A 23,341-nucleotide genomic window follows, 5' to 3' on the forward strand; every position below is an offset into this window, starting at 1 on the left:
CAGCGTAGCAGCAAGACATGTAGGCTATGCACAGTGCTTACGTTGTCTCTGGTGGTTCTACTCATGTGTTACTGTTTGCGTCGCTCTGTAATTACACCCCCAACCGCTAGGAGTCACTGCAGAAGCTGAGGTCATTTTCACTTTGTGTGCACAATAGGTGTATAAAAAATACTACTCTCTAACTGTTTGCCACGATCTGTAAAAGTCGACTACTTTTTCGTCTACTTGTAGGGACTTGTGACAAGGTGGCAGTGGCTCAGGGAGATGCCTGTACAAAACAGTACTTTTAACACTTTTTTTAGTTTTTTGTGTAGTTAAATTAAAAATCTCTTGTTTTTTCTGGTGGGCCCTGAGTCACACTATCAAATAAGTGGACTGACATCTTTAAGTCTTGTCAAAAGCTTAAAAAAAGCATTATTTTTTTTTTATATATATTTTCGTATAATAATTTATTGGACATCGCTCCGTTTTCCCCAAGGCCTTATAGTTTTCTGCAACCACATATTTTGTTTTAACTCAAAACTGCTGAACTTCATCTTATTTTGGTGTAAAGTTTACACTTCTATCCATCTAATATAAGACCTACGGTCGTTTTAACTACAGGCTTCTTCTTTAATGAATAGATGCAGCAAAATCAATTTTCTCCTTGTAGAAGAGGAAAGAAGGTAGGAGAAGATGGTTTGATTTTCGGGTCACCACTTTGCTGAATATATCAGATTCAACACAGTTGTTGTCAAAGTAAAAATGAGGAAAAACACCTAGAAACACGTTGCAAAGTCGAGTGTTATTACAACGTCCTCCTGAGGCATAGCCAGCTTTCTTCCTCTTTGATGCAAAGAATTAGTCTGGTTCCGCTGGATCCGATTTTGATTTCCAGGAGGCAGACCAACGGACGCAGAAGAAACTGCCTCTGAATGCCAATGGATAGACGTAGTATATCAAAGGAACAGACTATATGACGTAGGCAGAGTGACAGCCAGGAAAGTATCAAGAAAAGACATTGAAAATGGCGTGCAGTGGAGCATGAGCATCCGGTGGGTAGCTGTCATCGGTTTGGCAGTAAAAACCTGTGGCTCCAAGGTGTTATTAGTAATTATGAAGCCACCATGGCTCTTGGATGTATGTCCTTACCCTCATTTTGATGTGAAATTAAAGGTTGTAATGAATCACTTCACAGTTAGTTGATGTGGGTCAGAACCACTTGGCAGTGATTTAGATTCTGAACAGCTGCATCAAGCCGCGGAACACAGCAAGCTATTTTTGTCCTTGCGTCCATGTGCACTCCACCACACCTCAGCAGCTGAGCAGGATCGGTCAGATTGGTGCAAATGCCCAACCTTTCAATGCTCTGGGTCAGCATCATGGACAGGTGCCAGAAGTCCCAGCTCCTCAAGACCATGTTGAGCGTAAAACACCTCGCCGCCTTCGCCCCCATCCGCCCTGCACCCCTCCCTCCATTGTTGCAACCTGACACATCCTCGCATTCATTTTGAATCATGAAAAGAAACATAAAAGATGAAACTATTTATGTAGTGACATGATGTCTTTTGAGAAGAGGGAAGCACTTCTTCTCTGTATTCATTAGTTTCTATTTCATAGGAAGGGAGTGTTAAATATTTCATATTTTTGCATATTATTAGTTCCAGAAGAAAACACCCAATATTTTGTCAGATGTCATTATAAAAAAAAAGTACTTTGAAATAGGAAATGTATCTGAAGATGTAAATTAGTGATTTGATTCTGAAATGTGCAGCGTAATAGCATTTATTCTAATTTTAGAATTCCATACACACTTTCATATGGAGTGGAAAATCCCCAAAGCCATACTCTACCTTCATTTACATTTCCTGACTGTGGCCTGAGACGTGCAAGTTTGCACAGTGGATTCAGTGATTTTCAGCTTGTGAGCGACTTGGACTCCGAACCATCTGGCAGATGGGTGCCCAGGAGCAATAGAGCCTTACCCCATTTTCACCTACAGCGCTGAGAACACTGTGAAGCACTCTAAATATAAAAGCGAACTAGTGCATCCAGAATCAATAATGTTGCAGGATAACAAGTTAGCAGTGGAGGCTGAAACTTGACCCCAAACAAATGTAGGTTTGTTGTTTTGTCCTCACGGGGATAATAACAGCCTTTGTATTACAAGGGCAGACGATGCAAAACAGCTTCTCTGAGCAGGAAAATCCCTTCACACTGATGCTGTTTCGCAAAATTCCTTTTCGCAGTTGCCAACACAGTCTTAGTGTGTCTCTCCATATTGGTTCTTCATGAAAACACCATAGGTGACAAATGACAGGTAACCCCTCAGTGTCACTGTTAAGTTTGCAGTTTAGCAATCTGTAGAAGCTTGTTTCTGGATTGGGATATTAAATCTCCATATTATGCTCATATGCAGCTCTCAATAATAATGTAGTTATTCTTGAGTAGCTTTAAGGCCAAAATAACTCCAAAAACCTTCCTCAAAACCAAAGAATGAGCTGTATAAGGAGAGGCTGAAGTGTTTTCTGATTGGTTGATTTCCTGGACGCTTCCTGATGGGCACCTTATACCTCTAATAAGAATGTGTACCGCTGCTGCCGACAGTCAGATCCTTTCCATTAGTGGCCACGGTCGGCTGACTCGCAAACAAAAACACATTTCTTACAAGATACCTTGGAGACGAAAGCAAAATGCCTGGTAAGAGCTGCTAGCAGATCCGCCGGGATGGAGAACAGTTGCAAGCTCTGTTGTTAAAGTGACAACTGAAGGTGTTGATCGTGTGGATGGGCACTGCCTTGGCCATATATGGAAGTCAGCTGTCTATGACATCACGGAGAGACGATTTCAAAACAAAAAAATAAAGAAAGCATTCACAGCGCCATAGAAACCCAAGTGTTTAGTGTAAAGCAGTACTGCAACATTTATTTAGCCTTTTCTGAGCCAAAAGCATGTATGACTGAAAGGACCTCCAAAGAGATTCAGGGTGAGGTCAAGGTACATCAATGTCGGGCCACCGAAGCGGACGAGTGTGGGGGAGCCACGAAGCTTCTTGGAGAATGTCTTTGGGGTAGATGAGAGAAAACCTGGAGCTTTTTGGCAAGTTACATGGCATGTCATATGCAAGCTTAGTCTCAGTTGCAGGCCAATGGCCCTACAACACGATAATGACCTAAAAAGACATGACTAAAAACAGCCAAGAATACCATAGAACAAAACTTTGACTATTCTGAAGGGGCCTTCTATAAGCCCTGATCTAAATCGTAAACCTGATCCTGAAACTTAGAACCTGAGACAGCTGGAGTGGTTTGCTCCTCAGAGGAAAAAAAATACCTGTCCAAGTGCAGAAGTCTCACTGAGAGCTACAGCAATCACTCGATTGCAGAAACTGTCTCCAAAGGTCGTTCAATGAAATATGAGGGAACCTAATAGTTTGTCACGTTATTTCATTGAACATTGTAGGTACCGACAAATCTGTCCACGTCTGTAGCCCTGGACCCCACACCGTGCAGGATTGTAGATTTTGTGTGTTTATACTTAAAAAAAAAAAATTCTTTATATTTCATTCAATTCATACAATTCAAAGAAATTAATTTGACGATTGATTACCAGAGCAACCGTCGAGGCCTTGAGGGATTGAAAACCTTTGTGTCAGCTCCCGTTTCAGTATGTTGCTCGGGCAAATTAAAAAATGTAGTTGCTGTTGTAGATGGGAGCTTTAGGAGGGTCCTTGCTGGCAATTCAACTGTGTGAAGCTGTGATTTGCATACAGTACGAGACCATTGGTGCCAGTACATCAAAAAACCTGCTTTTATCCGATACACTGCAACATTCATGAGGATTAATTATATTTCTCCCTTATAATGAGCACAGAATCCCCCTTTTGGAGTGACATTTTGGTCTAGATGTAGTGATATGACATTCGTGTGTGGATGTCTTTTTGGGGGAAAATTCCAGAGAAACCAGCCTGATAAAACCCAGTGTGCAGTAGGAAAAAAAAAGATCGCTCTTAATTGTAACATGGCAGCAGGGGCAGCTGCAGGTCTGACCCTGCCAAGGACGGAGAGCTTCCCATGCCTGTTTGATGCCGTGAAATGAGTCATTGAACAGCTAAATGGAGTCTTTATGATGAGTAATTAAAAGGACATAGCTGAAGACTCCCAAAATTCCTCTTTTCTCTTGGTTCCGCTGCTTTTCGCTCTCATGGGTCTTTGCTGAAATGCAGCTGTCTTGGGGGGCAAATTAACCATCACCCCTTTCACTGGAATGTAAAGCAGACTTAGCAGATAATTGAATCACATTATCTATTGTCTTCTCATTTACTGAAAATCTAGAAGTTTTGCAGATTTCCATTACAGATTGTTACAGACTGGATTTTGTCTGTGCTTTTCATCTGGTACCACATGTCAGACACCCTGGTGCTCTTATCCCTTGTGATCCAAATTGTTTCATTTGGAAAAGAAGCGCTATGAATACTTGCTGTGCTGTGATTTGGAGCTTGTGTAGAGCAGACATTAATATGCATGTGGGCGGGGAAGACTGCCGCCTTGCATTGCTGCATTGTGTAGTGACTGCGAACAGAAGCATAATGCTGAGGATGAAAAATAGGCAACAAAAAACAAAATGAAGAAATCACGTTACATCTCTATTAAGCTCAACATTGTGAATACAAAACGTCTTCCTTCTCTTTGTGTGATGCTTTTTCTGTGCTGTGACTTCAAGCCCAAATGAAAATGTGTGAAAGATGTGCCAAAGTAGAGTCCCTCCTGGGCAGTGTGTGCATTCTCACTCACTTTATAGGGAGCCATTAAGACGATGGAAAAGTGGGCTCATGTTTGATTAATTAGTAAAACCAACTTTGGCAAGACCAGAGACTGAAACTGTGGGTTTCATTAGCTTGTGTTTGTTAGATAAGGTTAATGAGAGGCTTCCCATTCCTGAAAATAAATAAAAACCCAGGGGAAAACAAAACATTTTACTGAATTCATTTTGGCCACTGCAGTGCCAACAGGTTATCCGCTGAGGAAGAACTTATTTCATTATAACCATCATTCACATTGGTCTACATGTGTAGATGAATTTAATCTGCTGTCTTTAAGCTTTACCTGGCATAGACACCTTAAATCAATCACAAACTGAACCCAGACTTTTTCTAAACAAGCAGAAAATGTTCATGTCATCTGTCATTTATTCTTTCTTAGAGTTCAACGAGAGAAGTCTGAGAACATCTGCGCTGCTGGAGGCCACCAGGGATGCGTTCCCACTCTGAGGATTTCAAACTAGATTACTCCGGTAAGTGCAGGTGTTTTACTACAGCTGTGCATGTGTGTGTTGACTTAGCTGAAGCTTTTCATGAGCAAACGCTCCCTAAGAGGATCACGTCGCTAATCCACTGGTCAATACACATGACAAGAACAGTACAGAGCCAAAGGCAAGTCACTCAGAGGACATGCCAACCTGAGGGTGGACAGCACCAACGTCCCTCAGTGGATCTATGATGTGTTCAAGTTCTCATGTCTCCATCTTTGTATTTTGTCTGGTGCTTAATGTGCTTACGTAACAAATGACCATTTTACTGAAATATACTTAGTTTTTATAATAGTTTCTTTCATAGGCTTTTCCACTGTGATTACAGTATATCACCCCCCCTCCCCCCCAAAAAAACAACTTTTCAGAGCAATTCATTTTGAAAGAGACATTTTTTTTTTTTTTTCGCTATTATGATAAGAAACAGGAACTCAGGATGTGCCTTTGCTGTCATTTTCAGGAAAATAAAATAATGGTTAAGTGCAGCACAAGAGTGAACCAAACAAAGCTTTTAAAAGTGAAATTTGCATGTCTTCTTTGCAGTTAGAAATATACTTTCTTAGGTCTGACTTTTGTTTCGCTTTAATGGGTATTTCTCCAGGTTGATGTGACAACAATGGCAAAAGGAGCATGTGCAAACTGAACAATTAGTGCTAATTAAGTGACCCTCGCATGAACGATGTGACCCTGTGAATCATCACTGATTCCTTTTCTTGTAATATATTTTTGTAACCTGCGCAACCTTTCAGCTCAGCCGACTCTATACTTACTCCGCTTGTCTGTCATTGAACACAAAGCAGAAGAGGGGTGCGCTGTGGCTTCCCGAAGGCTTTGGTCATGACATTCGACTGCAATCAAAATAATTGGTTGCTGTTGAACCGAGGTGATACTTCCTTTCCGTGCTTTTAGTTGTAATAACTCTAGCTGGATCTGAATGCTGTAAGGCGGTGAACTGGTCCTCACGACCCCCTGCCCTGCATGTTTTAGATTGCATCAACACACCTGATTCTAATTAATGCTTGTCATCAGCTTGTCATCAAGGTCTTCACAAGTCTCCTAATGACAGTCATTTGTATCAGGGTGTGTTGAAGCAGGGACACATCTAAAACATACAGGACAGGGGGTCCTGAGGACCGGGGTTGAAGACCACTGAAGGTGGGTCACAAGCAGCTTTAAAAGTCCTTTCCTTTTTTTTTTTTTTTTTCACTTTGTTCTTATTTTCTTTTTAGGATGACGCAGACAAGAAATCATGGGAAGGTTAATGAAACCACTTGTGCTCTCACTTATGGTGTAGTACAATCTCCACATACACCAAAACTGTTACCAAGGAAACTAGTAGGGCTGGGCGATATGGACCAAAAGTCATATCTCGATATTTTCTAGCTAAATGGCGATACTCGATATATATCTCGATATTTTTTCTGTGCCTTAATTGGGGTTTCCCCCAAAGCATTATAGCATAGCATCTCTGTTAGCATCTCTGTTAGCATCTCTGTTAGCTTCATTTTTTTCTGAGGCAAACCCTTAAAAAAACAGTCAGTTTTAATACAAAGCCTTGTGCCAAATGTCACACAGGTTCCTTTATTAACAGAGGTCTGCACAATATCAACATGTATAAAACAAATGAAATAAAAATAAACTGCCTGCATATATAGAATAAAAATGCTTCTTGAATAAAATAAAACAAATATCCCTTTCCTGCATAACAATTAAATTAAAATACACTGTGCAATTAATACAATGTAGACAGTAACAGGCAGACTTTTCCACTGAGACTGACAGTTGTGCAAATAACAAAACATTTGTGCAAATCTCAAATAAAACATTCAAGTCAATTTGTCACAAAATAAGCTATATCAAAATCATTTAAAAAAAAAAAGTAAAAAAAAAAATAATAATTATTATTTTTTTTTTAAATCGATATAAACGATATTGTCTCGTACCATATCCTGTTTGAAAATATATCGATATATATTAAAATCTCGATATATCGCCCAGCCCTAGAAACTAGTAATTGCCACTTGTGTGTATGTAGCAATACCACCTTCGAACACATGGGGGTATTTTGATTTGTTGTGTTGGCAAAAGAGCTACTGACAGGACCGGGTTTGAAGTTTTGAAGTCCGTTTTTTCTTCGTACGGGTCGCAACCACGTTGCTCAGCAAGCCGACTGGAACACGCCCACCGTATGTCAATCAAAGTTAGCTTTACTCCCTGCTCCTTCAGCAGAACCTCACCAAAACAGCTGCACATGTGTAGTGCGACATTTCCAGACAGATAGACAGTTTAACATGTCGGCTTGATGGGCTTTTGAGTTCTTGACAACTACATGCATATATTTATTTGTTTTATGTACTCTTCAAAGTTTCTGTCTAATTTTATTTCATTGTATTCTATATTTTTTGCTTCATTATTTTATGATATGCTTCACTTATTTCTTATCATCATTTTCTACAAGTACAGTGTTTTTTAATTTTAAAATCAAGACAAAAGTTGTGTTTCATGTTTCAAAATAGTCATTGAATACTGGAATGAGCGTCCCTCCGTCTAAGTCACAATAGCTTTAACCCCATCAAGCTGTAAAGTCCAAGCTCCTCCATCAACCGCGATTCCTAATCGATGAGACTGAGGAAGAGTTATTTGAATGGATTACTGTAAAGAGCATCATGGATCAGCCTGTGAGAGACATGGATCCCCAGGGAGTCTTAAATTGGTCACGTAACGTGATTATAAAACATCCTTATGGTTGGCAATTATTTGGCTCCTTCCTCATCAAAGCAATGTAACCCTTTGCCGTTATTCGCTCAATCCATCAATGAAAGTTTGACCTGTGAAACCTCGCTCTGGTTGCGGTGGATGTGCAGCTCCTGACGGATGGAAACACAATAGCTTTCAGTTGATGTCATTGTCATTTGTGGCTTAGGTCATAATGCGCATAAAGTCTATAAAAATCTTGTCTTTTCTTGTTGTTTTCTTAATGCAAAATTGATGTAACATACCACATCCTCCACGAAAGTGTCATGCATAATTAAAAGATTAAGAGGGTAGTTTACACATGTTGATTAATGATTTATGTTGTGATGTAAGTCATTAGCGGGGCTGCTGGTTTTATGCATTGCTGCATTTTCCAGGACTAAACTCATCCACTAGATATGCTCAGGGTGTTACCAGCCCAAATACACCATCATTTGTGATCCCTTTGCTTACATAGTGTCACTGCAAGGGGCAGCAGAGATTTCTTTTTAAAGATTTTGTGGCACTTTATTGAAAATAGGCAGACGAACAACAGGAAGAGAGAGATGGGGGAAGGCAGGGACTCAAACCTACGCCACCTGCTCGAGCGCAACAGCCTCTGTAAAGGGCACCCGCTCAACCCACTGAGCTATCCAGGACCGAAATGCTTCCACCTATAATTTTGATAATGCCTATAATTGTATTTTAGCACAAACACTTGTGATACAATTGATACATGAGCATCACGCAGCGGACGATGGAAAAAAGCTGTATTTACTCATGAATCGGAGACCCTTGAGAATAACAGAAACGTGCCAGACAGGAGAAAAAAAATGAAAATAACTATCAACAGTTAAATTTGATCCAAACCTACTGGACCCTGACTGGGAAGAGCCGGCAGCATACTCTTCAAAGACTTGCTACAGCCTCTGTTTTGCATAACTATGAAGCATTCATAGGGAAGAAAAAGTGAACTTTGCTACAGAAGCGATTGTGCTTCAGGAATCAGTAAAGTTTTGTGATTCTGACGGCGACACCAATACAGAAACACTCGAAATGAATGGACAGCTCTCTTCTTTTTGATAGTAGCTGAAAACAACTACTCGAATACTAGAGAGAACCGACGATGGTTGATCTCTCAAGATTCTGATGACGCCAGACCTTCTTCGAAGAGTGTGAGACTCATTATTACTATCCTGCTACCGAACAAGGAATAAAAACCCACTTATTGACTTTCTGTTGGCATCAGATTTTTCAATGTATTTTGTTTTTATTCGTATAGCAGCGATTCACAAAGAATCTTGCACTGCAAGGAGTCATCATAAAAAAGCAGATGATTATTATAAAGTGAAAGGTATCTGTCGTAGTACAGAGTCCTGTGGAACACCAAGGAATACTGGTTCAAGACTGGCTTCATGCGGGTCCAGATAACACACTGAAGGCATTGTGCAGTGTTTTTGCCATTGCTTCTTTTAGACAATTTTAGGAATGAAGGGGGTATTGGGCATAGATCTTGTTCTGGCTAACGCTCCTGGACCAAAATGAAGTTTAATCACATCATCCTCAATGAAGCACATAGCCTGTCAGTAAGGATAGATTGATGAAATCCTGTCTATAAAATCTAATTGAGGGAAAAAGCTCTCTGAAAGCCTAGTTTTAGTTTAAAGTAAATTTAATAAGAGTCATAAAAAGATTGGAAGAGTTTAATAAAACAAGTCGTAGAATAAATAACAAATTGCAGTGTTAAACACTAAGATGTGTCACTAAAAGCAGGAACTTAATGATATTCAATTAGTTGAGAGGAGGAAGTAACTTCTAGGCAAGGTAAACAGGAAGTTATATGAAAAGCAAAAGTCAGCATGACTCAGACTCTTGGAGTTAATAATCTACTAAAAACCTGACCTTTTTTTGTTTCCAAAATTATTTCTTTTCCAAAAAGGAGCAAAAAATTATCTTAAAACAGTGTTAGTTTTTCTTATTTATGCAAAGAAATTTCCCCTCATTCAGGGAATAAGGATATATGAATTTGAGCTTGTCAAGTCTCAAGTCTCAAGTCAAACTCGAGGCTAAATCTGAGCTCATTTCATCTGGACTACAGCAATATACAAAGATAATTATGTACTTACTTTGCAATGCTGTTTAGTTTGTCCCACAATACATCTTTATTTTGCTTAACTGTACCATAATGACACATAACCACGGGATGTCTCTCAAATTAAGCTATTTCCCATAACAGTTTTGTAGACAAGTCATGGATTCAAAACAAAAATGTTCAGGAAAAGAAAGACTTAACAAAGACAGAAGGCAATTTAAAGACGGAAAGGAAGCAACAGTGTGTTTCTGCCAAATGGAGAAAAGCCAGTATTTTTCTACAATAGTAATAATTGCATATCTATTATTAATAGTGCAGTGCTGAGGCAATTATGTGATATGATTTTTTTTTTCTTAAGTAGATACATTAAAATAGTCTTGTGGTCTTTGTACAACTGGCCCTTTGACATTAACCTTAATGCAGTTGTGGCCTGTGGAAGAAAGTCAAGGTAATTTTATTGGCGATCTGAGACTGTTCACATGCAGTCACATGTTTTGGGTCTAACTTCATATTAATAAACATTCATTTATAAGTATTATTTCGAAATTCAGGAGAATCAGTCTTGTTAAGGCACAGTATTTAGGTGATGCAAATTAGTGTAAACTTCTTCATAAATACTTGTATGCACATGTGCAACATATCATGTTTTATGTGTTAATATATAGAACCTTTGCTTGCTAATCCCACTGATTAACGAAAGCTAAAAAGAGTCAACATGCTCAACATTGAATCTTGATTACTTTAATAAAATACTGCCTTCTGCAAATGAAGATATACTTGAGAAACCAGGTTACAACCTCACTGTAAGAAAATAAATCATGGAGAACTGAGGCTAAAAGATGGCAGCGCGGCTTTGACGGACAACTCTAAACCATTCATTACAGAATCCATAATGACTTTTTTCCACTGTGCCGATAAAACGCTGCGGCACCTTTCTCTATGCGACAGGGTATTTCTCTCATATCATGACAGTTCGGTTTTCCCTCTTATTATATGCCATTCATTCAGTAATGCAGACCGAGACTCAGCATATTGTCTCATCTGGGATTTAGGCACAAAAACTTAACTGAAACATAAACTATAAATCACTGACTTATGGGAAAAACAACAACTCTAGCACAAGGAGGAGGTCATTTACATGCTCTTAACTTTGACCATCGTCATTTGTAAATTCGGATCACACTTGTGTTGTGTCTAAGTGATTTCTTTTTCTCTTGATTTGAAGAAATTTCTTTGAGCAGTTTTGTTGATATGAATGAGACTTTCAAACCATTTGAAAACATTGTGCCTCCATCCACTGCTTTCACCAGTGCAAACCTCGAGCGACGAGATAAGTGAAGCTTTGGTCGGGCGCCTACGGAGTAGGATTAAAAACGAGAGCCATCCTTTACTGTTTTTAAAGGCTTCACTTCATCTTTATCATGTCTTTTCTTTCATTTCCATTTCATTTTGGAAGACATTAGCCCGTTTGCTTGGAGCTTAGCATTGGATTAGTAATACTTTTTGTAAAAACCTATATTATAAACAGACCAAAAAATGGGAATGAATGAATTTTTGGAGACATTAACACATGCTATGATCTGCCCTAACTGCTATGTGCAAAAAATAAGTCGCTGCAGGACAAGCACTGTCAAGGAAGGTTTGGATACATGAAGAAGATCTTTTAAAATAAAACCAGGCATAATGCTTAAACTTAAAACATTTAAAGATAAAAGGTAAACCATGATATATGGAAACTACAAAGAATGAAAACTGTCAGGTGTACAAGCTTTCCATAGTGTACGTATGCTTGTGTTTTACACTTTCTTAAGAAATTTTGTTTGGTTTAAGAGAAAATGAGACTGCTGGAGATGAGACAACAGTCTCCTGGAATGAGAAAACTGTCACAGCACATTTTAATAAACCCTTTTCAAATACCACTTTCAGAAAAAGTGGAAAAATACATCGATATTATGTGGAATCACATCAGAGCCTGCAGTGTTTATATCTGTTTAACAGGAAGTGGCTTTTCCATTTCAGAGCTGATGTATTTTTATTATTATTATCATTATTATATTTCTTCTGAAAACAGCACTTAAATTGATGATTGGACCTCTTTCTATGTATATATATATTTCTCAATGACTGAGAACTGTACTATAAAACAGAAACACACACAAGTACATTCTTTCCAAATTTAGAGGCACAAAAATGAATCATACATAGCATCTGAAATCTATCAAAAAAATAGATTTGTGTTACCGTATTTTCACGACCATAAGGCGCACATAAACGTCTTATATTTTTTTCAAAATGTGCGCCGCACCCAATGTGTGTTGTTATTGTAAGGCGGACGTAGTTGATGCCACCATGAGAACGTTAAAGGGAGAAGTATGGGCGCGTGATTTGCAGACGTAGTTGAGGCCACCATGAGAACGTTAAACAGTGTTTTTTTTCCACGCTGTTGATCTGTGACTCTATGCGTGCCCATCTCACAGCCGATGTGAAAAAAGAAGTGAAACAAATGAACGCTGCAGTTGCTGTTATTCCGGGAGATCTGACAAAGGAACTCCAACCGCTGGACATCGGTGTGAACCGGCCGTTCAAAGTAAGGCTGCGAGCGGCATGAGAACGATGGATGATGGATGGAGACCACAGTTTCACAAAGAGTGGAAGGCAGCGCCGGGCAAGTTACGCCACAGTTTGCGGATGGATTGTAGATGCGTGGGCTAACGTGTCGACTGTTGTTCGAGCTTTCGCAAAAGCCGGCATCATTTCCGAGGGGTCGCACGGCACGGTAAGTGACTCTGACAGCAAAGAAAGTGGAACAGTTGTCAGGACTCAGCCCATCGGGCTTTATCCGCAGCCCGATCGCGCTGAGACCAGGAGAACTGCTCAGCGCGTGGCCAGAGAGCTGCCACCCGGCTCGTGCCCGTCGCCGAGCGTGCAGCAGTTCCCCTGGTCTCAGCGCGATCGGGCTGCGGATGAAGCCGACGGGCTGAGTCCTGACAACTGTGGCATATTTGATTTAGCGCAGCTGTTTAATTCAGAAACGGAGGATGAGGACTTCGATGGTTTCGATTAATGACGCTTGTTTTAATTTTTGATTATTCATTGGTGATTTAAAAAATGTTAGTACTTTGTAATAAAGACTTACATAAAGCACAATCAAACTCAGTTTTGCTCCCGCTCTATTTTTAAATACGCACACTTGTATGCTTGTGTGTGTGTTGTTGTAAGGCGGCGCGCCATATGTGTGTGTAGACGGCGCATTTTCATACGGTGCGCCATGTGTGGGTGTTAAATACAGTAATGACACACATAACTGAGGCTACGCATTTTCATACGGCGCGCCGTATGGTCGTGAAAATACGGTATTTTATATTAATCGTACCTACATCTTAACATGTGTCCAACCAAATCCCAAATGTAACTGTGATCAGTTCCATGTATTTCCTCTACACATGGCGGTGTGACAGGAACTGGTAGAATTGTTTTCTACATAAAAGTATGCCAAAAACAACACTGAAGGGGTGAAGCTTGGTTTGTTGCCCATATAATAGTTGGATGTAGATACCCGTTTCTAAGCATGAAGCCAAAGAAGAGCTGTCTTTCTGTGCAATACTTCTTACATTCTGGCACTTTTGGACTCAAAATCCATCAATTTGTAATTAAACTTGAGGTAGATACATTTTCCCACAAGCCATGATTAGCTAGATTCAGTGCTGACTGGAGTGCTGGTGGTCATTTTGAAAATGGCTTCATAATTAAAAAGATGTTAAGCCTGAAAGGTATTACATTTTGTCCAGTCAGGTTTCAGGTCTCACTCTTTATATCCACCCTCTGTCCCGAGTTTGTTCATTTTTGGCTGCAAGGGGACCAAAGAGGTGAAAGACTTGAGGCTTCAAGTACACCAAGTGGGCACATCCTACTTCTTATGAACAATACATGGCTTTTTCATAAACCGCATTGAGATTCAGCATTGCGTAACAAAGGTTAAGTTAACCCAAACACATGTGAGAAGTCTGTTGTGCATCAACAGTGACTGTCAGAGGTAATACATTGTACAATGATGTAGGCAAGGCTAGTGCTACGGGGCTTGACCAACAGGACAGAGGACACAGGGTTTAGTGCAGGAACTCTTTATTCTCTTCTTTCACCCAAGACACACGTGCCGTCACCTTCAGCAGCTTCCTCCAGCAGCCCTCTTGCTGGAGTGCAGCTGCTCCTTATGAAGGCAGGCAGGGTGGAGAGGCCGATTGGGCACACCTGTGCCCAATCGGCTGAGTGGCTGCTCCTCCACCCTGCCACAAATGTGATCTATCCTTCTATGTGAAACCTGCATCCTACAGTATTCCTGTCGTAGCGGGGAACCCCACATTGAAGCCTTCGCAATAGCTTGACATGGACTTGGACAATGCTAACAATTAATCTACTTGTTAGCATTGTGTTTCCCGGTCATTTTCTGCTACTAATGGTGCTTCCTCATTTTCAAGCCGTGTAGAATGACAGATTACTGCAATGGCAGCAAAAATGACTGTTACTCTAAATGTATTAGCTCCAGCTCAATAAGATATGCATAGTTTTGGTCCATTGCTGTGTCTGAGCTAAATAAAGAAAAAGGAAACTCAGCACTGTAGGCTACAGCGCTGAAAAAATGGACCCACACCACCTAATAGCATTTGTTGGTTTAATTACAGTGAGACACAGACAACAATGGACTACAATATGGGTGCCATGTAAGCTGCAAGAACCATAAATAACAAGTAAGATTAGCTAGCATCCTCTGTATGTTATTTATCTTGTTGGTTTGTTTTTCACCACTTTGACTATGAAGACAAAACTCCTGCACTTGTGCTTGCTGTTTTGGACGTTTAAGGCATATTTTCGATGACCCTGGAGAGCAATTTGTTTTCAACTTTGTGATGTACCTCTATCGTCCCCTTTTTAATCCTAAATTTTCCCCTTTAGAAAAGGAGAGTGACTACACCTATACTTTTCAGATAAATGTATACATCTTCATAGACAAGTCATGACATTTAAAAGAACAGAAACATAAGAGCTGATATTTTCATTGGAGGAAATATTCATTCATTCATTCATTCATTCATTATCTTACCCGCTTTATCCCTTGCGGGGTCACGGGGGTCTGCTGGAGCCTATCCCAGCTTATTTTAGGTGAGAGGCAGGGGTTACACCCTGGACAGGTCACCAGTCCATCACAGGGCCACATATAGACACACAAACCATGCTCACAATCACACTCACACTCACACCTACGGACAATTTAGAATCACCAATTAACCTAACCTGCATGTTTTTGGACTGTGGGAGGAAGCCGGAGTACCCGGAGAAAACCCACGCAAGCACGGGGAGAACATGCAAACTCCACACAGAAAGAACAAACACTGGGAGTCGAACCGGGGACCTTCTTGCTGTGAGGCAACAGTGCTAACCACTAAGCCACCGTGCTGCCTTAGTGGTTAGCTAAGGAAATATTTTTAACGTCTATTTTTATGCAGGAATATGCTTTTAAATATGATCATTTGGGTTCAACAAGATGTATTCTCCTATTAAAAAAACCTTTTTCATAATAATAATAATTTTAATATTGTTTTAATTTTTGATTCAATTCTAACAATAAAAATGATCTGATTTCAAAGAAAAAAGGGTTTTTCTAGCAATTTGCACCTGAACTGGGTGCATTTCATATCGGAGGCAACAACCCTGAGGGAAAAGAGGTTGATAGTCTTAGCAGAGAGGCACATTAGATCCATATTGTAAACACAACTGAATCCACTGGTCTTAATGAGCTGAGTCTGTCGTGTTTCCTCTCATTTTTCGATATACTCTATATACTATATTTTATGCTTGATCTCATGGAGATCACTGCACTCTTCCTTTCCTTGTGCGTTTTAATGCAACAAATGAATGTCTTCCATCTCATACCCATTAAGATTTCTGCTGCGTTATTAAAAAAAAGTGCATTAATGCCTACTTTGTGTTCGCTTTCATCCTCTGTCTTCTTTAGTTCTGATAAGGACATACTAGTGATGAACATTTTGCATTATCAAAGGCTATAAATCAAATCAGTTTGAGGCGGCGTTCAACTTTGATTTTTACTTTATACAAGTCTCTTTTAAACTTGCACTTTGTACAGAAGCATGCATTTATTCAACAGTGTACCAAGTTTCAAAGTGAAAACGATATGTGGCCTGACTGAGGTCAGTCATTTCAACAGGCCACAGTAATGGTATAATACCGCCACTGGTGAAATAATTAATCACATCCCATGAAGCATCAGTCCACTATGTAATATATGTGTCATCTGACCTCTCGACTTTGTTGTATAAGGGCAATTGCTAATTGCCTCTGCCTCAACTCCTCTGTGGGTTATGGCAATGATAACATTAATTGACTGCACATTTTTAATACAAGATGTGTGTTAAAGGTAGAATTAGATTTATCTACGTTATTAATGACACGAAAGCATGTGGTAAATTAGTTTCTTTTTCTGTAAATATGTCAAAATGTATAAAACTAATTTTAAATCACGAGAAAAAAAATGTATAAGCCTGCAAGACAAACGGGCTTACCCATCAGAAAAATGAGTGAAAATAACTTCCGACTGTGTTTGGTAGTGTGAAGTGGAAAAAACAAAACCCTGCCACTTTGTTTGGGGTTCTGATTTGAAGGATATTGTTATTTCACAGAAGCAGCTAAGAGCTGAATTATCCCGCCTTCCTATCCGTCTCCGCTCAACTTCAACCTCAAGACAAATGAGATTCACTGCACCACAGAAGTGGAAACCCAAAACTCTGGCTCTTCTTTTTTGCATTGCCATAAAAGATGGACTGTTGTGGTTTATGGTTTCTTGTGTCCTTTTCTGTGAAGCCTCTCTTCTCCTGTTGTTTTTGCTTTCGTTTTTTTCTGTGTTTGTTCTGTCTTTCCCTCCCTACTGCGTTTGCCTCTTGTTTCCTTTGATTATTGCCACCCTTGTTTGCACGACCTGTTGTCCTCAGCCCCTATGTGTTTATAAAGTCCTTTGTCTCTTCATTTATTGTGTTTCTTTGCCATGCTGCCAGCCATTTGTGCTTCCCATAGTCCTGCCAGCTCACCTCTGACATGTTGGGTTTTTGATTGTTTGGACATCCTGGTTTTTGTTCATAAAGACTGATGTCAGATCTCCTGCTCTTGGGTCACTGAAACCCAGCACAGATTCTCTTTTCAGACTTATAAACTTCAGTAAAGGGATACATTAATTAACTGTCCTACTGGTGCTGTATCTATATTTATGCAAACCCAGAAGGAAGACTTGCATTCCTTTAAGCCTACCAAGTGATCTCAAGAATCAACCTCAGCATCATACAGTATGCCTGCTTTAATTCAAATTCAATAAGTAATTTCAAAATGCTGATTCTAACTGATCATTCCTCTTTTTTATCTTCACCTATATCTATCAACATGCAAGGGATTAAGTGTGTGCATCCCCTACATGAACCCTCCCCAAACATCTGTCCTGTTCATTTACCTTTCGAGTCTGAACTTGTCTTTCGTGGACCAGTACACCGTTTCACTCGGCACTTCTGTGGCAACCTCTGCCGCATGTTGAACCAAAGACAATTTGTCCAGTCGAAAACTATTACTGTTCTTTTCAAGGAAAGGATAGCTTCAGCTTAGCGGGAAAGCTGTGTTGTTTCCGTTAGCCACACACCGGTGTCACCTTTCACACCCGCTCTTGTCAATGGATCAAACTGCAGCACAAGCCAGGCTTTTCCAAAATCCTCCCTCGCACCAGAGGATTTTACTTCCTGCCTTGTCACCATGTCCAACTTTGATCATCTTTTCTAAGAGCATAGGGTGGACTTTTAAGACAGCAAACCAGATAATCATCATTTGATCCTTCTGAAGACTTTATACACAAGCGTTTGCCATCACCAACCCCCATCTCTTTAAATGCCCCACGTGATCAGGCCAACTGTGTACATGTAACATCTTGACAATCAAGTGATCAAACATTTCTAAGGAAATTCAGCTGAATGTTCTGAATGTGTACAAAAGGTACAACTGTAAACTCTTCTCAATTGTATCTATTCAAGCCACACATGTCTCACATTGCCTCTTGGAATCAAATCTAATAGCGGTAACATCCTTTTCTTAAATGTGTCGGTCCTTTCACTGTAGGTACGACAGATATAAACATTCAACGCAGGAAATGCTCCTGCTCACAGCCTGTCATTCAGAACGGCGAGGCAGGTTGAGCTGTCAGTCAGACACTCGTTCCTGCCGTCCAGTGTAATTGAATTAGTTCCAGTCTCTTTCTGAAGGTTAATTGGTGGTGAAGCCGTGGCTGAGCATAGCGGGGTAATTGACAAAGATAAGGATGGCTGCCTTATCGTAGATTTTGTCAGCACATGTGAACTTTATCATTTTGCCGTCGATCAGATATTCAACCTATAATGGAGTTAACGCTCTTATATGGTTTCTGGTTCATTTAAAACCTCCCAGAAGGGCAAGTTTTCCAGAAGTTTCTGTCAGGCTCAGGGCTGTGCAGGATGTCATGAGTCAGCAGGTAGAAACATTACTGGCAGACTCTCTGGCTCGGAGGGCAAAATAATGTTTATGGTCACTTGATGGCCTGGAAAATTGCATTTAGGCCTTCAGGTGTTATTCCGACTTGTTTCTTACTCTAAAACATCCTAGATTAAATTAAACTGTACTTTGCTGATGATAAACGCTAATCTTTCTGTTGCTTTCCTCTGTTCAGTATTCATCCAGCAGAGCTGAGTCGGTATGGCTTTATGTCATCCTATGAGTTAATAGCATGACGATCAGTGCATAAGTCGTATATAGAGCGGTTTAGGATGGACTTTTCTGCTAACGGTTGTTCTCGACTGTTTTAAATATCCTGCAGGGCTTCGCTGATGCATCCGTTTCCTTCGTGCGGTGTAATTCCACGCCATTCTCCATGGCTTATCATCTTTATGAGAGGTGTCACCCATAGTAGAGCTTTTAGTTTGTAATGTGATTTCTTTGCTCTCGTCTGAACTTGAATCGTAGTAGGTCATGAGCCCGCTGAAGGACTCCTGATACACTATAGAACAATAGAGAGAGATTGGGGGAATTTACAAGAGATGGCAGGGCAGTAAGTCATTTAAAGTTTTACAAAAGTACAACACCTGTGTGGAATACTAAGCAGTAACTGAGCGGAAACAGACCAAGAATCTGTTTCAAATTGAGAATGCATGAGACTAAATCCATATGATTCGAAGCCTCTCTCTCAAGGTCTAATTATCCAAAAAGGGTATCTTATTTGACTTTTAGCACAAAAGTATCATCAACTTTAATCATCAACAGCCACCACTTCAGAAATATTTGCTATCATAATGCTAATTTGGAGTTAATTAGGAGGAACTAATACTAATTGGCAGATTTTTTTGCATTTGTATTAATCTCTGAAAAACATTATTATTAAAATAAGATTGGATTACTGGTTTTTTTTGGTGTGTGTCTGTGTGTGTTGTTTTTTTTTTTTTTTTACTTCACAAAGTGCCTGAAGCACAAATAATAAGAACAAGAGACAGGAGGTTTTAACTGTTTTATTCATTTTTTTTCTCTCTTTTTTTTAATCCATGTGCACATTATTTTTCCATTAACGTCTCACAAGGCACCTCAGCATGTGATGTGTTCATTTGCAACACTGACAAATTTCTCAGCTGCCACCAAACTGAAAGATGCTTTAGACCCGAGATGGGTCACCAGTTCAGACTTGTCTCTAGAAAAAGAGACGAGTCTTAAAAGATTTGTGAAGGCAGAGAGCAGAAAGGTGTGACCCTGCTCTGGTAGTTTTAAGCAGCTTTTTCAGTCAACTAACCTGCAAACGGTCTGGACTGAAGCCGAGACTGTTTTCAACACCTCATACTGTGTCCAGGTATATCTTTTATATTGATTACCTTGTATCAATTCAAAGTAAACCACCATTTCTTTAAAACGATATGAAAGTTTGAGGGTTATTCCATCACCACCCCAAAGACCTCTCCAAATGTGGACTTTGCCAACCAGTTATAAATCACTACCCTGCAAAATCTAAACTGACAACTGAACCTGAAAATAAAAAAAGTTTTATGTGCAAAAAATAAACAGAACAAAACAAAAAAAGCAGGGCTTTTTTTCAGTTGGTAACGAGTTAGGAGAGAGAATTTGTTTACCAAGACAAACCCACCACACTGGTGGGTTTGTCGACCTGATCACACTCTAATTGGACATTCACAGGAGGTCATTGAACACGGCTCCACCTGCAACTCACGGGAGTCAATTGATTACATTGAACGGACATCATATCGATAGAAATCCTGCACTGAAAGCTCCTGCTACTTCAAACACTTGCACTACTATGAAGTAAATGAGTGAAAATAAAGGCTTGTGTCTGGAAAACAAAGGATTCCGGGCCATGAGGAGGAATAAACCTCACTTGTGAGATAAGTTAGTTTATACTAAATAAAAAACAAATTTGCATGCATACACGCATAAAAGGTCCCATGTATATACTGCATATAGTCTTGTATCTTGATAAAGGCAGCAGCCACGAGAAGCAAATGCAATTTAATGAAGACAGAACCATCAATTATATCCTAAACAATATTCCCAGAATAATTATGCATGAGTTAAATATCTTCTGATATAAGGCAAAACTAAGTGACCCTATTCTCCTTCTTGCAAAAGCAATTCAGCGCCTCTACGAGCACAATGTTTTCCTTCCCCATGAGAAGTGGTTCCATTTCAACGCAATTGATTCTCCTATTCTGGTTTCCCCCTCCCTAACTTTTTTTTTTTCTCTCCCATTCCAAGCAAGAAATGCATGCATTTTCAATGACATCAAATAAAGGGCAGTCATTGGTATGGATGAGGACGATCCCTCTGAGATTGAGGCGCCCTTACCATCAGAAAGCACGAGATAGAAATCCTAGAGAAACTAGAAAAACAAGGGCCTTAAACTATGGATACAGAGGCATGGATATTCTGCTTGTTTCAGATACTTTGAGACTGAATAGAATAATAGTGGTTTAGTATGTACTGCAAAGTTGTTTGGACAGATTCACCAACAAGAAAACAGGTGGGCACTGACAGGCGTAGATAGCCAGAAAAGGTGTGTAGGGGCAATGCTGTCGGTTTGCATACACTGAACCTGTTTCTTTGGAAGGATTGGTGGTGTTTTGGATCTGTTTTCTCTATGTGGAGCTCTGGGGCATCTGTCAAAGTTTAGCTTGAAGTATTGACTCTTAGGACGATGCAATCCCTTTGAGGATCTGAGTGACAGAGAGATCCCGTCCTTCATGTTTAAAGAGTCCAGACACCCACAGAGATCCACTACCACTTAAAGATTTCCCTTAAAGCATTACACAACCCCCCAAGACATTTTACCTGTCATGTCATATTTTGCTTCACACATCAGTGTAAGTTAGACTCTTTCTTAGACGTTAGATGTGATAAATCGAGGCAGACCTCTGTTTTTCAAAGATTATAGTTCTGCTGCATACTGAATGTTTTTTCATTAGAAAAAAAAAGCAGAAAATTATTGAATCAAAGCAAAGTATCAAGAGGCAATGAGAAGCAGCAAAGGAAATTTACAAAGATGTGTTTGAATCATTCTTCAAGAGCAAGGTTTCAATAGGTTATCCACAGAAGGGGAACAGAAAAAATAAAGCCGTCATTACCCAGTGCATAAAGCTTAAATGGGAAAGAGTCTGTGGAATGGCTGCTGGTGTTTGATAGGAGCATATAACTGATGCCTTGGGTTTTCTGGCCTGCTGCACTAAGGCCTAGCACTGGACCATGCAGATTGCTGCCATTATGGAAAGCGGGTCTGTGGTGGCAAATAGACCCAAGCTTTCACAAACCAACATGCACACTGGCTGCCTTGGGCTCATTTTGCGATCCGACTGCACTGTGTGGTATCATTTGCATGAAACTGAAACTCTGAAAATTAATTTTAATGTATCTGGTTGCTTTGCTTATCCCTCAACAGCTTAACACTGCAGGCGCTGTTTTGTTGGCATTTGCTGTGGATTCATTGTGAACCACGTAAAGGAGGGACTTCATGTTTAAAAGCAAAGCCTGTGCTTTCTCATCCGAAAGTCAGTCATTGGTGCCACAGTTTCAGTGGAGGGAGATGCAGTGTTTCCTTTAGAGCTTTAAAAAGCACTCTGGCAGGGTGATCACATCTCAGGTTTTACTTAAACTTCCATTTAATAGCTCAAAGCATCTTACACCTGTGTCATGCTGTGCGCGTGCAGAGGCCAGGTCAGAAGAGCTCGGTCTCTGCCATGTGGTATTTTCAATAAAGGTCAAACTGAGGAATAATAAGACAGTTTTTTCTCTTAAACGTCTCTTGCTTATCCAGGTATTCTGCAGAGCTGTGTTTTTCATATTCATTTCATGGAACATTTGATTTGGAGGCTCTTTCCTCCCGGGGGCTGGAGAGTGTTTTTTTCCTCAGTGCTTCGGTGCCACTGCTCTTTTGTCATCAAGAAGGTGGTTTTGTAATGGCAGCCTTTGGCGTTCAGTTGCAGTGTTCGCCATAGCTTTTATTCCTGCACTTTATCTGTTCTTGAAAAGCTGACCAGTGCTTTTCCCCTGATTATTGTAGCCTCATTGCAGATCATTTCTCCGTGCTGTTTGAACCGAGGCAAACTGCACCAGAAAACTGTTTGCAACAACTGATTTTCATTTCCATGCTAATATGGTGTTTTGTTTTTGTCAACTGACCCTACATTTGTGGGGATGCTTTGCAGAAAGCCTTCTATGCACAGGTTGGAACCTAGAGTTCAGATGTGGAAACAGAATTAATAGGAACAAAACTAGTGAGTTGTCAATGTAAATACCCCCTTCTCTATTTAAAGTTGTATCTGCTTATACAATAGGAAGCACTAAAAAGGTTTTGGATCAAATCATCTCACCCTCAGGGCAAACTCAACTCTATGTGAACCATAAAAAAGTCTAAAATTCTAAGCCCATTAGTGCATTGTAAGTTTATCAGCACATTGCTCCTGTTCACTGCTGAATGTGATTCAAACTGGGATGTCTGATCACTTGGTGTCATGGTAGATTATTATTCTGTTGTCTTTATGTTATTATTCTGCCAAATTTCTTTGCCTGACTGTCAGCAAGATAACTAAAACACTAACTGGTCCAGACTTGATGGGGATGTAGAACATTCAAAATACTTTTAAGATTTTGTATTTCTATAAGGAT

At 40.0% G+C, this 23,341-nt stretch overlaps 1 protein-coding gene across 1 annotated transcript in view; it reads left to right on the plus strand.

Moving 5' to 3' along the window:
* Positions 1–23,341, plus strand: part of elfn1a (extracellular leucine-rich repeat and fibronectin type III domain containing 1a) — an 83,319-nt gene that overhangs the window by 52,323 nt on the left and 7,655 nt on the right. Inside the window, exon 2 of the mRNA XM_061712336.1 lies at positions 5,181–5,271. The gene's annotated coding sequence lies outside the window, so the exon portion shown is untranslated. The remainder of the gene's footprint in view (positions 1–5,180; positions 5,272–23,341) is intronic.

This window comes from Cololabis saira, chromosome 21 (genome assembly GCF_033807715.1).
Source record: "Cololabis saira isolate AMF1-May2022 chromosome 21, fColSai1.1, whole genome shotgun sequence".
In the NCBI taxonomy this organism is placed as follows: Eukaryota; Metazoa; Chordata; class Actinopteri; order Beloniformes; family Belonidae; genus Cololabis; species Cololabis saira.